Raw genomic sequence first — 13,070 nt, 5'->3', positions numbered from 1 at the left:
CGACCGTCTTGCGGATGCGCTACTTCTACCTCGAGTCCTAGGCGATGCTCCACCACCTTTGGTTGCTCCCCCACCTATAGTGGCTCCACCACCCATGGTTGTTGTACGACGCAACCCTGATTTTCATAGAGTACTACTAGTGACAAACCGTAGGGCTACACCAGATGATTCAAGTTCTATCAACGAGGACCTTAATGAGGGTTTTGCCCGACGACCAATCCATGAAGGTGATCATCTAGATCGTGCTGAAAGACACTATCGAGGTAAAGCTAAACTTCCTAGTTTTAACGGTTTATTACGTATAGAAGATTTTCTTTATTGGCTAGCCGAAGTAGAGAGATATTTTGATTATATGGACGTGCCAGATCATAAATGGGTAAAATTGGTAGTGTTTAAATTAAAATATGGTGCTTCTGCATGGTGAGAACAATTACAACTTTCACGAGCCCCGCCAAAACAAGGCACCCATCTCATCATGGCCACGGATGAGACGTTTTCTTCGATCATGATTTCTCCCCAGTTATTATGAGCAGATATTATTCCAGCTAAATCAAAATTGTAGACAAGGAAATCAAATCGTCACAGATTACACTGAAGAATTTCAATGGTTGGCTACACGAAACGATCTGTCAAAATCTGAGTGATAGAAGGTGGCACAATTTATAGGTGGGTTGCGACCGACAATTCAGGACCAAGTTCAGATGTACCCAGTCGAGACCGTGGATGAAGCAGTTCAATTGGCGGGTAGGGCAGAAACATAACTTACAAGAGCTTCTACTCGTCCATATCCTTCAACTCGACCTCCCATGACGGGTCTCACGTAGGATCCAGTGCTGCCACGAGGAAAAGACCAAGTACCTCAACTTCCTACAATAGCAAAATGTGATATGGGGAGCGATTCATCCAGACCTCAACGTGCAGCACCTACAACAACGGGTCCGAGTAGGATTTCAAATCCTTATGCTCGGCCAAGGTCGAACAGTTGTTACCGCTGTGGCCAACCAGGCCACTTATCAAACACTTATCCTCAATGTCCCACAGTACACTTAACTATAAATGAATGGGGCACTGAAGATGAGGCCACAGAAGAAGACCATCGCTTTGATGAATATGAACAAACCACTGAAGAAATAGCAAGTGGCGATGAAGTGACAGGCTAGGATCATGGCGAATTTCTAGTTGTGAAGCGATTACTGTATGCCCCACGAAAGGAATTATATCCACAGCGACACAATATATTTCGTACTCGATGCACCGTCAATGGAAAGGTCTGTGATGTGATCATAGACAGTGGTAGTAGCGAGAACATCGTCTTGAGAGTGATGGTGGACAAGTTGCGGCTACCAACGATGAAACATCTTTTCCCGTACTCAATTGGCTGGATAAAAAAGGTAAATAAGACCAAGGTAACTGAACAATGCACTATCTCGTTTTGAATTGGTAAAAATTATAAGGATCAAATACTTTGTGACGTGGTCGATATGGAAGCTTGTCATATATTACTTGGTCGACCCTGGCAGTCGGACCATGATGCGACCTATCGGGGACGAGATAATGTCTACGTATTCGTCAAGGATAGTTGAAAAATAATCTTTACCCCTATGGCACCAGAGAACTACCCTGAAGCCTCTAAAGTGGAGGGGAGTTTCCTCTTGACCATTCGAGATTTCATGGAGGAATCTAAAAAAACCGTAGAGGTATACGTCGTAGTGGTGAAGCGCGAAAAAGAGGAACCCTCAAACATCCCTCCAAGTTTAAGACTGTTGCTAAACGAAATCAAAGAAGTCTGGCCTGAAGATTTACCTGATGAATTACCCCCATGAGGGACATCCAACATCATGTAGACCTCGTCCCTGGGGCTAGCTTGCCCAATCGCCCTCATTATCGGATGAGTTCGAAGGAGTGTGAGATACTTCAGGGGCAAGTAGAGGAATTGATCCATAAGGGTCTCTTTAGAGAGAGCATGAGCCCATGTGTCGTACCAGCATTATTAACGCCAAAAAAGATGGAAGCTGACACATGTGTGTCAACAGCCGGGCAATCAACAAAATTACTATCAAATATCGGTTCCCAATACCATGGTTGGATGACATGCTCGATATGTTAGAAGGAGCCAAGGTGTTCTCTAAACTAGATCTAAGGAGCGGGTACTATCAGATTCATATTCGACCAGGTGATGAGTGGAAAACGGCATTCAAGACCAAGGAAGGGTTGTATGAGTGGTTGGCCATACCCTTCGGCCTATCGAACGCACCAAGTACTTTTATGCGTTTGATGAATTAAGTTCTAAAACCGTTCACTAGCCGATTTGTGATGGTATATTTTGATGATATATTAATATATAGCCAGGATGAGGCAGAGCACATGAAACATCTTAGGCAGGTGCTGCAGGTCCTACAAATTAACAAGTTATACCTCAACTTGAAGAAGTGTAGTTTTTTAATTGATAGCATGTTGTTTATAGGATTTGTTGTAACGTCCACAGGCATTCGTGTGGACGATGAAAAAGTGCGAGCTATTAGGGAATGGTCGATCCCGACAAACATTCATGAGGTAAGGAGTTTTCACGGGTTGAGGACTTTCTATAGTCGATTTGTGCGAGATTTTAACACCATAGTCTTGCTTATAACATATTGCATGAAAAAAAGACCGTTTCAGTGGACCGATAAAGCTGACAAGAGCTTTCATGAGATCAAGAATTGTTTGTTTACAACCTCGGTCTTGCTGCTTCTTAATTTTGACAAATTGTTTGAGGTTGAGTTTGACGCTTCATACATCGGAATTGAAAGAGTATTATCACAGGAAGGCATATCGGTAGCCTTCTACAATGAGAAGCTCAGCGAAGCCCGAAAGAAGTGGTCGACTTATGAGCTTGAGTTGTACACAGTTGTTCAGGCGCTGCGACATTGGCGGCATTATCTGATTTAAAGAAAGTTTATTTTGTACACTGACTATCAAGCATTAAAGTTTATTAATAGTCAGACTAACGTGAATCGTGTGCATGCTAGATGGGTTACATTTTTACAAAAATTCACGTTCGTTCTGAAGTACAAGTCAGGGCAGCAGAACAAGGTGGCTGATGCACTTAGCTGTCGTGCATCACTACTTGTTACGATGAGCAACGAGGTGGTCGGCTTTAACTGTCTCAAGGAGATGTATGCCGGGGATAAGGACTTCAAAGATTCTTGGATGAAGTGCTACGAAGGTCACCCCAGTGACCTTCATATATAGGATGATTTTCTCTTCAAAGGGAATGATTGTGCATCCCCCAAAGTTCTCTAAGGGAGCAGATTATTCAAGAGCTACATGAAGGTGGCCTCGGTGGACACCTAGGGCGAGATAAGACGTGAGCTCTTGTGGAAGAGCGGTATTACTGGCCGCAATTAGTATGCGATGTGGGAAAAGTCGCACTGCTGAATTAAAGTCGTGTATCGAATTGATTCCATAAAGTCTGTCAAAAGTGGCTAATGAACTTCGTGTCACGATCGGAAGTAATGGTCTTGGGGACCCCATGTAGCCATACGACCTCCCTGAAAAATAGATTCGTCACGTGTGTTGCATCGAGGGTCTTCTTGCATGGGATAAAGTGCGTCATCTTGGAGAAACGATCTACCACCATGAGCACCGAATCCGTGCTACGTTGTGTTCATGGGAAACCAAGCACAAAGTCCATTGATAAATTCTCCCAAGGACCGTCAGGCACAGGTAACGGGGTGTAGAGGCCCGTATTCTGAGATTGCCCCTTAGAGGTCTGACAAACATGAGACTGATGGGCAGACCGAAGTTGTGAATCGCACGTTAGGAAACCTTCTTCGCTGTATTTCAGGAAAAAAAATCAAAGCAGTGGGATTTGGCCTTGTGTTGAGGGTCGAATATTGCATATCAAACCCCAGTTATTGCCAGGATTTACAATCATAGTACTGTTCATCGGCCTGATTTAATCATGTTTGTGATGCAGGGCGTATTCATGAGCTTGGACTGGGAAAGGGTACTTAAAGCATGGATTTAACAGTCTGAAGTCACCAAGGCAAGCGACGAACCCTAAGAGACCAAGATCGACAGATTTGCACGCCAGGGATCGAAGAAAATCGAGGAATTGAAGCTCAAGGGGCCTGAAAAGTGTCCAGAATGCAAGATCATAGGGTTCCCACCATCTGATCAGTTTGAAACTCCATACGTGGCCTGAGGACCATAAATGAACCGTACACGTAAAATTTCATCCACTAGATCGCTGTAAAAGTGGCTCAACGGACATTTCAGCCCACAATTCACTAATCTGGGGCCCACCTGATCTCTGGATATGCCTCATCTTCGGTCTCGATGCCTTAAATCATGTGAAGAACCAGATGGACGGAGGAGATTTTGTACATACACCAGGATGGACCCCATGTGCATTGCATGTGTACAGTCTGCAAGTGCACCAGCCGTGCACCCGTGCACTCAAAGTCGGTCAGCAGGCGCTGACCGACAGAATTCAATTTTTTTTTAAAAATGCAAACAGCGTTAATGCCGTTCGTCCGTCGGTTCTGCTTGTGGGCCCCACTAGACGCCCGGAGCGATGATCAGAGCCGTCCATTCGTTCCAAGGGTTAGCCAAAACCGACGCCTAGGTTTCCTTTCTCCTTCATGCAAGCATACGGGTGAAGATCTTAACCGCACGCAGGTATGGACAGTGGGAACAAAGATCGCATGGGCCACACCGAATCCAACATGAAGCCAACCATTTCTTACTATTTTTTCGATGTGATTACAATGAACGGAGTGGATTTCGGAGAAACTGAAAGGATTTGGGTCCCACCAACAGCCAGCGCAAGAAGCGCTGGCTCTGTTTCGCAGACCGCAAAAATTGAACGCCGTGGGCCCCTGTGTTCTTCTGATCACCGTCGGATTGATGATCCAGACCATCCACATGCTTCAACAGATTACCATAGCCCTAGCCAAGGTGTCAGAATCAACAAATATGTTGATTTCGCGCCGCAAAATCAAACCAAACGGAGGCTGTTTTGCTGTGAAAAACAGGGACGTGCGTTCCTGACTGCGAAAAGACTGTTTCCGCAACCTATTGGGACTCCACAGCAGCTCTCGGAGGAGGCTTTTTATCCTTAAAAAGGGGGAGTTGTGGCTGGAAAGAGGGGGCGAAAACGTGAAGGTGCGGGAGAGAGTACATAGAGGTTGGCTGCAGGCACGGTTTGGGGCTGGACGTGGAGCATGGAAAGAGATAGAAAGGAAAGTTTTTTTTATTTTCTTTATTTTCAGGGTAGCCACATCATGACGGGCTAATCCTCTTTGCTAGGGCTGAGAGGTGAAGCTTGTAGTGAGATGGGAGACTCTATTTATTGATTTAATTATTTAATTGTGAATTAAACTTGATTGTGGTTTAATTATTAAGGGATGTTTGTAGTTTTTAATGGTCTATTGTGACTGAAATTACAATGGATCTGAGATAGCTTTGAGCATGTTCCTTTCCTTTTAAGTTTATGACGTCAGGAAGCCCTGTTGTTCACCATCGTCTCATCGGCATGGTCGGATGACGGTACCCTTCCTAACTTTCATGCACTATTGATTGGTTGGTAATTAGTTTAATCCTGTTGTTTGCTTTGTCTCCTGGGCATGGTTAGATGATGGAATCCATTCTAATTCATATACCTTTCATCTCTTGAAAATCAGATCAAGTACGTTCAGTTTAAATTCAATAATTCTTGATGCAGGCATAAGATCTCCCTGATCTCTACAAGTGGATCCTCTGAATCCTTAGTTTCCCTCCTCTGAATTCCTTAAGTCTTAGATAATTATTCCTCAATTATTCCTTAAATTCTATTGGATTTAGATTACATCTTTTTGCTAGTTCTATATCTAGTTAGTTTCAGATCACGTACAAGTTTCAGTCCCTGTGGATTCGACCTTGATCTCACTGAGTTTATTACTACATCACAACCCTACACTTGGGGAGTGAACACCTTGTCTCAAGCAGAGTTTACATTCAACAACATGGTGAACCGCTCAACAGGGCGATCGCCATTCCAGATTATTTACGGACGAATGCCTCATCACACACTTGACTTGGTCCATCTGCCCAAGCACCTAGGCACGAGCATTGCAGCAGAACATATGACAGACAAGATCATGGGCATCCATGCAGAAGTGAAGACCAAGCTACATGCCTCGAACGAGAAGTATAAGGAACAAGCGGATAAACATCGGCGACAAAAAGTGTTTGAGGTGGGCGACCGCGTTATGGTCCATCTACGCAAAGAGAGATTTCTGACCAAGACGTACAATAAGTTGAAAAATAAGAAGATTGGACCCATCCTAATCATTCGAAAGATCAATGACAACGCTTATGTTGTTGATATTCCAGATGACATGGTGATCTCACGGACTTTCAATATCGCGGAGTTGACCAAGTATCATGATCCAGAGCAGGATGAGAACTCGAGGATGAGTTCTTTTGAAGTGGAGGGGACTGATGTAGAGCGGGTCACGGACAGTTTCATGGCCAAGATGGATCAGAAAAGGCCTGGTCGACGACAGAAGTAATCCGAACCGTCGGACCTTAGATCGGGCGTATCTCACAATCCGGAATGAGTTACCTGACGTAAAATATATGATTTTGGGGTAGAACGAGCTGCTTTAGCCAACCAACTCAGTTACACTGGGTTGCGTAGTCCGAAATTGCGAAAAACCCCTGATCGACGGTCGTTTCCCTGTTTTAATTTCGTTTTTACTATAAATAGTAAGTTTTAGTTTGATTATAACTCTTCATCCGTCGAGCTTTAGGAGTTACGCCCAACGTGAAAAGAGCTTAGAATAATTAGGAGAACGGTTTGGTGAAGCCAAATAGGACACTTACTATTTTTGGCCGAAAACCTTGCGCACTAGTAAACATCACGACCGTCTATAAATAGTAAGTTTATTATTTATAGTAAGTCGCGGATTCTAGGAGTTCGAGTTGTAGTTTGATTATGTTTCCCATTGCTTGGTAACCCTATTTAAAGGGTTGTGAATGCATTTTTATTGAAGAACTAATCAATTTCGAATTTATTTCTATTTTCCACTTTTTTTCCTCGTGGATTCGAGAAGTCTCTGTGAGGAGTCCAGAGAAGCTCCGTGGATTCGGAGTAGTTATCCTCATCACGTTCATCCCTGTGTCACTCATCCATGCCATCCATCCATTTTTTCAAAGAATTTTATGGTATGAACCCAAAACTAAGGTAGATCAAAATCTCAAGTGGGCCACACAGGGTTTATTCAACTCTCACCATTAAAACCTTCTTCGGGCTACAAAATTTTTGGATCAAGCTGATATTTATTTTTTTTAATTCATCCAGTGTATGACCTAATCTATAGGTTGGATGTCAAATAAACATTATAGTGGGCCCTAAGAGGTTTTTAATGGTAGACATTCAATCACTATTGTTTTCCTATGGTGTGATTCACCTGAGATTTTGTTCTACCTCATTTATGTGTTAGGTCATTAAAATGACGTGTAAAAAAGGATGAACGGTATGGATAAAATACATAGATCATGGTGGGTTCACAGAGCACCAACCACTAGCCACAGCGTTGCTAGCCAAACCGCATCCACCTTGATGCATATATGCTATATCTATGCCCCTAAAATGAAGTAGATCCAAATCTCAAGTCACCCTACCATAAGGAAAAATGGTTGATTGACCACTAATAACTTCATCGTCTTCCTTAAGAAATAATTACATGATCTTACACTGTTCATGGGAAAAATAATTACTTTGATCATGGGGCTCTCTGTGCCTCGAACCTAACTGTACGTATCTCGGACCCACAAGGGATTAAAAAAGAAGAAGAAATTACAGCTATTTAAATAAAGAACTCGAACCAAGATGTGGTTTTAGACTTAGACTCCAACTCAAACACTCCAAAAAGGTAACTTATAATAAATAGTAAACTCTATTATTTATATACAGGAATTCTATTCCTATTAGATTTTGTGGTTTTTGGTAAAAAATAATAAATATCCAATTTGGCCAAACTACCTTATTCTCCTAACTTTTTAAACCCATTTTCATATTGGACACAACTTCTATAACTCCAAGGATGAAAAGTTATACTAGAACTAAAACTTACTATTTATAATAAAAGCGAAATTAAATGGACTTTTGACTATTGATCTGACGGAATCTTGTAAATCCGGTGTTGGCAACCTGGTGCAGCGGGGTTGGTTGGCTTAAAAGTTCCTATTGCCCTAAAATCATATATAATATGTTGAAAAACTCATTCTGATTTACAATATACAACTGATTTAAGTTTCTAATGGTCTGGATTGTTTCTAACTCCAATTGGGCCTTCCTTGGTTTCAAATAAACATCACCAAACATTACGGTGGGCCATGGGAAATTTTTAATGGTGCAACGTTACATCAATACTTTTTCCCTTTAGTATGGTCCACCTAAGGGCTGGATATGCCTCATTTTTGGGCTTAAGCCCTAAAATAATGTGGAAAAACTAATGGTTGTGGTGGATATAGAATACATATATTAAGGTGGACCCCATGGTAAGGCTGCACCATCTGAGGTGGATGCAAATTTCCCACCAAAGCCTTTCAGGAAGTTCTTGCTCTCAGACCTCGGTGGGGCCCACTGTGATGTTTGTGAGCAATCAATCCCTTCAATGGTGGATGTTCAATCCTCACTGTTCCTGCTATGCAGCCTACTTAAGTTTTGGATTTGTCTCATTGTCGGACTTACATAAACAGATGGATGGGACATATTTCTCACAAACATCACAGTGGGATCTACTAAGAGCATTTATCACAGAAACCACTGCACAAAGTGACAGTAATGCACTATGAAAGTAGAAAATTACAAGAGATAGCGATTGTTCGATCCGAACAAGCCTTGAATTAACTCAAGCTATGCCCTTGAGACCCTAGAACGAATTAGAAAGCTCTAAGATACCCGATTACACCCACACCCACACACACACACACACACACACAAGAATCAAAATAGAAATTGGAAACTAGTCCAGCACTTAAGCAATTTTGCGCGCGCTCGATGACACCTTCAATGATATCAAGAAAACACCAAAATGTTTTAGCAAGAAAAGATGGATTTTTTGAATTTTTCCGATAGCATGATCGTGCACCTGTTCGATGGCATTGAGCAGTCTATCAATGATCGATTTACAGATTTAAGATATCAACAACAAAAGATAATACTATGGTTTCGTGTTTCCTCCATTAAGATGATGGGCAGAGGAATGAGAGACCAATCAAAGACACATCATACAATTTGGCAAAATATAAACAGTCTAAGAGAAGGCCCACCTCACGGCATATACAAATCCATGTTAAGTAATCCTTTGAATTATGGGAATCTTCTCTTGCCTTTTGTGGTCGATCATTGTAATTCTGGTTTAATGAAGGAACTTTTGCATGTCGAACTAGTTAGTCTAATCTAAGATATTTTCTTTATCATCACAAGGATACCGGGTAGCTTTCTATTGTTGGCTTAAAAAGGAGATGGTAAGAATCATTAATCCTCTCAAATCTAGTAGTGTCTTTACTGAATGATTAAGTGATTTGTTTTTCTTATTAACACAAAAATTAAATTTTTAACCATTTTAATTTATGTTTTTATGTGTCTACTTACCGTACAAAAATCAGGAACATTACTATCATTAAACACCCACCATTTAAAAATTCCTAGGGCCCACCATAATGTTTATTTTTCCATCCAGCTTGTTCCTAAGGTTGCACAGGTCTGGACCAAGAGCGAATACAAATATTAGCTTGATCCAAAACTTTTGTGGCCCACAATAAGTTTTTAATGGTCAAGAGAGATTTTGGATCTGCTTCATTTTTAGGATCATGCTCTAAAATTAGCTAGAAGAATTAATGGTCTGAGTGGATATATAACACATACATCAAGGTGGGCCCCATGGTCAGGGATTCACCCACTAAGCTGTTACCCGGACTCCCCTAATCCGTGCTCATTAAAATCTCATATGGGACACACCAACGGCAGCAATGTAAAATTGCACCTAAAAACCAAGTAGCTTGTCAAGTCTCTCTGTATTTCTTAATCAGTCTGATTTTTGTACAATCCCTCCAACTCGGTGAGTTACTGTTGATGAGTTGGTTTGACGAATGGTGCATACACACGCACAAAATTATGATTGGCATGTCATCCCCATCGTTCACTTTGGTTTAGATCACATGAGTTGTGTATCTGGGAGATCTTAGAATCAAGGATCACAACCAATGGATGGAGTGGATTACATGTATAAAACATGCGGCCACAGAAGAACTTGTACGTTTTACCTGTTACGCTATAGTAGAGGGACTTCAGTCACTCCAATCCAACTCCCCGTGGAATTCTTAACGCACGGCAGAGATTTCCTCGAGAGAGGAAAGCGGAAAAAAAAAAAAAGACTGAGGGATTTCCTCCTAATATAGGGAGTCCTTGCAACACGAAGCCCTGTGGAGCCCACTGATGTCCGTTTGAAAATCCACTCTATCCATCACAGCAAATCATGTTACCTTGAGAGCACAAAAATAAACTAGTTCCAAGACAAACCACAAGAAATAGTAGGGACTGAATGCCCATAGAATTTTTGGATAAGCTAGATATGTGTATTTTCCTTTCGTTCTGGTCAGAATCATCTTTTGAGTGGATTGGATGGCTTATAAACATCATGATAGTGTGGGTGTTTGCATCTTACTTTTTGGTGTGGTGTGACACACCTGCGTCTTCTCCCTTCTTCCTTTGAACTGGAGGACCTTTGCACGCCTCTGTTACCTTTTAGAAGGCCTACACCCCATAAAAACTCTCTACCTGAGATTGTCTCTTGGCCCGTAGGTCCTAACACAAGGTTATAATTCTAATTCTTCCAGAGTGGTATCTCACTGATGGCTCCCCCTCCCCAAAAGGAGGCCTTCTAAGCCCTCCAGCTAAGCTGCACAGGAAAGGCCCAAAGCCAATCCTAGGGAACTGTAAAGCTTCATAGGGTCTTTCTATCTAGGTGCGGTTAGCCCGCATCTTCATAGACATGTCTATTTAACCAAGCCTCTATTCGAGACAGTGCCCAGATTATTACGCCTTTCGTGCGGGCCACTGAGCCTCTATCCGAGATAGTGCCTAGATCATTATGCCTTTTGTGCGGGTCGGAACTTACCCGAGAAAGAATTTCAGTACCTTAGGACCATTATAATTACAGCCGCCGTTCACCGAGATTTCGGTTGGATATCTCTCATCATAACATGAGATTGTAAAACTAATGGATGAAGTGCATTTTACATGAAAATTGTTGTAAGCCCCAGATGGCTTGGTGTGTCAAGTAACTTATAAGGAGATGAAAAACCAATAAGGATTTCTTAATTAGAAAAAGAAGAAAAGGAAGAACTAAAGATCTCTCAATTACAAGGAGATGAAAAATAATAGATGAAAAAGTATGCATTACTCAAGTTATCCCCATCCACAAATTCCAGCTCCATCTCTAGAAAAAAAAAAACTCCTATGATGCTTCAAGAGCTTACAAGTACCATACGACAATGAACTACAACCAATACAAGCAACAACATTTTTAAAACTCAAAATAAGGAATGCCAAAGTGACAATGTCACTTATTGAATTCTAAAATAGTAACTAGAGAGCTAGAGTAAGAGTCAATCAAAGAGATACTACGCTTGCTCTTGATGTCCACTACCAACTGCCTTCTTTGTTCGCAGGTCCTACAAAAAATACAATCATATAAGAAAAAGTTTCAATGGAATGCATCCAATCACTTGTTGGACGCAATCCTCGTCCAATAAATGCATGCTTGAAGGTAATCATGAACCAAAACATAAATGAATGAACTTAGAGGCACATAGTGTGGCCAACCAACGCTTTGGACTGCACTCATTTCTGGGCAGATGAGAAGGTGCACCTGTTATAAAGAACTTGTCCGTACAATATGGTGGGCTCTATAGAATTTTGGTGTTTTACCTTCTGCATGTAACGGGATCTGTGGAGGATCTCTAAAGGAAGCAGATTGTATACTGAGTAAAACTCCATGGGGTCCACCGTGATTTATGTATTTTATCCACTCTGTACATCCATTTTACCAGATAATTTTAGTCTTAAGATTAAAAATGAAGAATATGCAAAGCTCAAGTAGACTACACCACAGGAAACCATGTGAATTGAACTTCTGCCGTTGAAAATTTCTTGAGTGCCACTGAAGTTTTGGGTCAAGCTTGTATTTGTGTTTTCCCTTCATCCATGTCTGTGTAGTCTTATGAACAGGTTGGATGATAAATAAACATCACTGTGGGCCCTAGAAAGGTTTCAATGGTGGAAATCATTAATTATTCCAACTGTTTCGTATGGCATGGTCCACTTGATCTTTGGATATGCTTAAATTTTGGGCTCAACCCCTAAAATAAGCTGCAAAAGTGGATGGACAGTGTGGATCAACCACATACATCCACTTTGTAGAGCATGGACCCAAAATTGAAGCAGATCCGAAGCTTAAGTGGACGACAAAAGAGGATGGTGGTGATTGAAAGCCAACCGTTGACACCTTCTTATGGTCTACCTAATATTTATTTACCATGTAACGTGTTGATAAGGTCACGTAGGATCTAAAGGAAGGAAATAGTCAAATATCAGATTGATCCAAAACTTTTTTTGTGGGGTGCAAGAAGTATTTAAGTATTTTAATGGTGGGCATTCAATCACCACTGTTTACTGTGTGTGGTCCATTAAAATTTTTGATTACTTCATTTTTGGGCTCATGCCTTAAAATGAGCTAGCAAAACGGATGGACGCCATGGATGGAACACATACATGGATGGACGCCATGGATGGAACACATACATCACGGTTGACCCCACAGAGCCCAACACCACCCAATCCGCTTCCATGTTAAATGTGCAAACCATCTTACCTGTGCATCAAGTAAAAGAAACCCATGGTGATGGGATGCTCCAGAATCATGCCTATCTAATGAATGGTCAAAGCGGATTAACATCTTAGATATAAGGCACATATAAAGCTTACTCCATATAATTTTAGAGGAACCGACCTCCTTGAAACAACTGTAAAATTG

Source organism: Magnolia sinica, chromosome 9, assembly GCF_029962835.1.
Source record: "Magnolia sinica isolate HGM2019 chromosome 9, MsV1, whole genome shotgun sequence".
Taxonomy (NCBI): domain Eukaryota; kingdom Viridiplantae; phylum Streptophyta; class Magnoliopsida; order Magnoliales; family Magnoliaceae; genus Magnolia; species Magnolia sinica.
Note: the sequence above shows the minus strand (reverse complement) of the source record.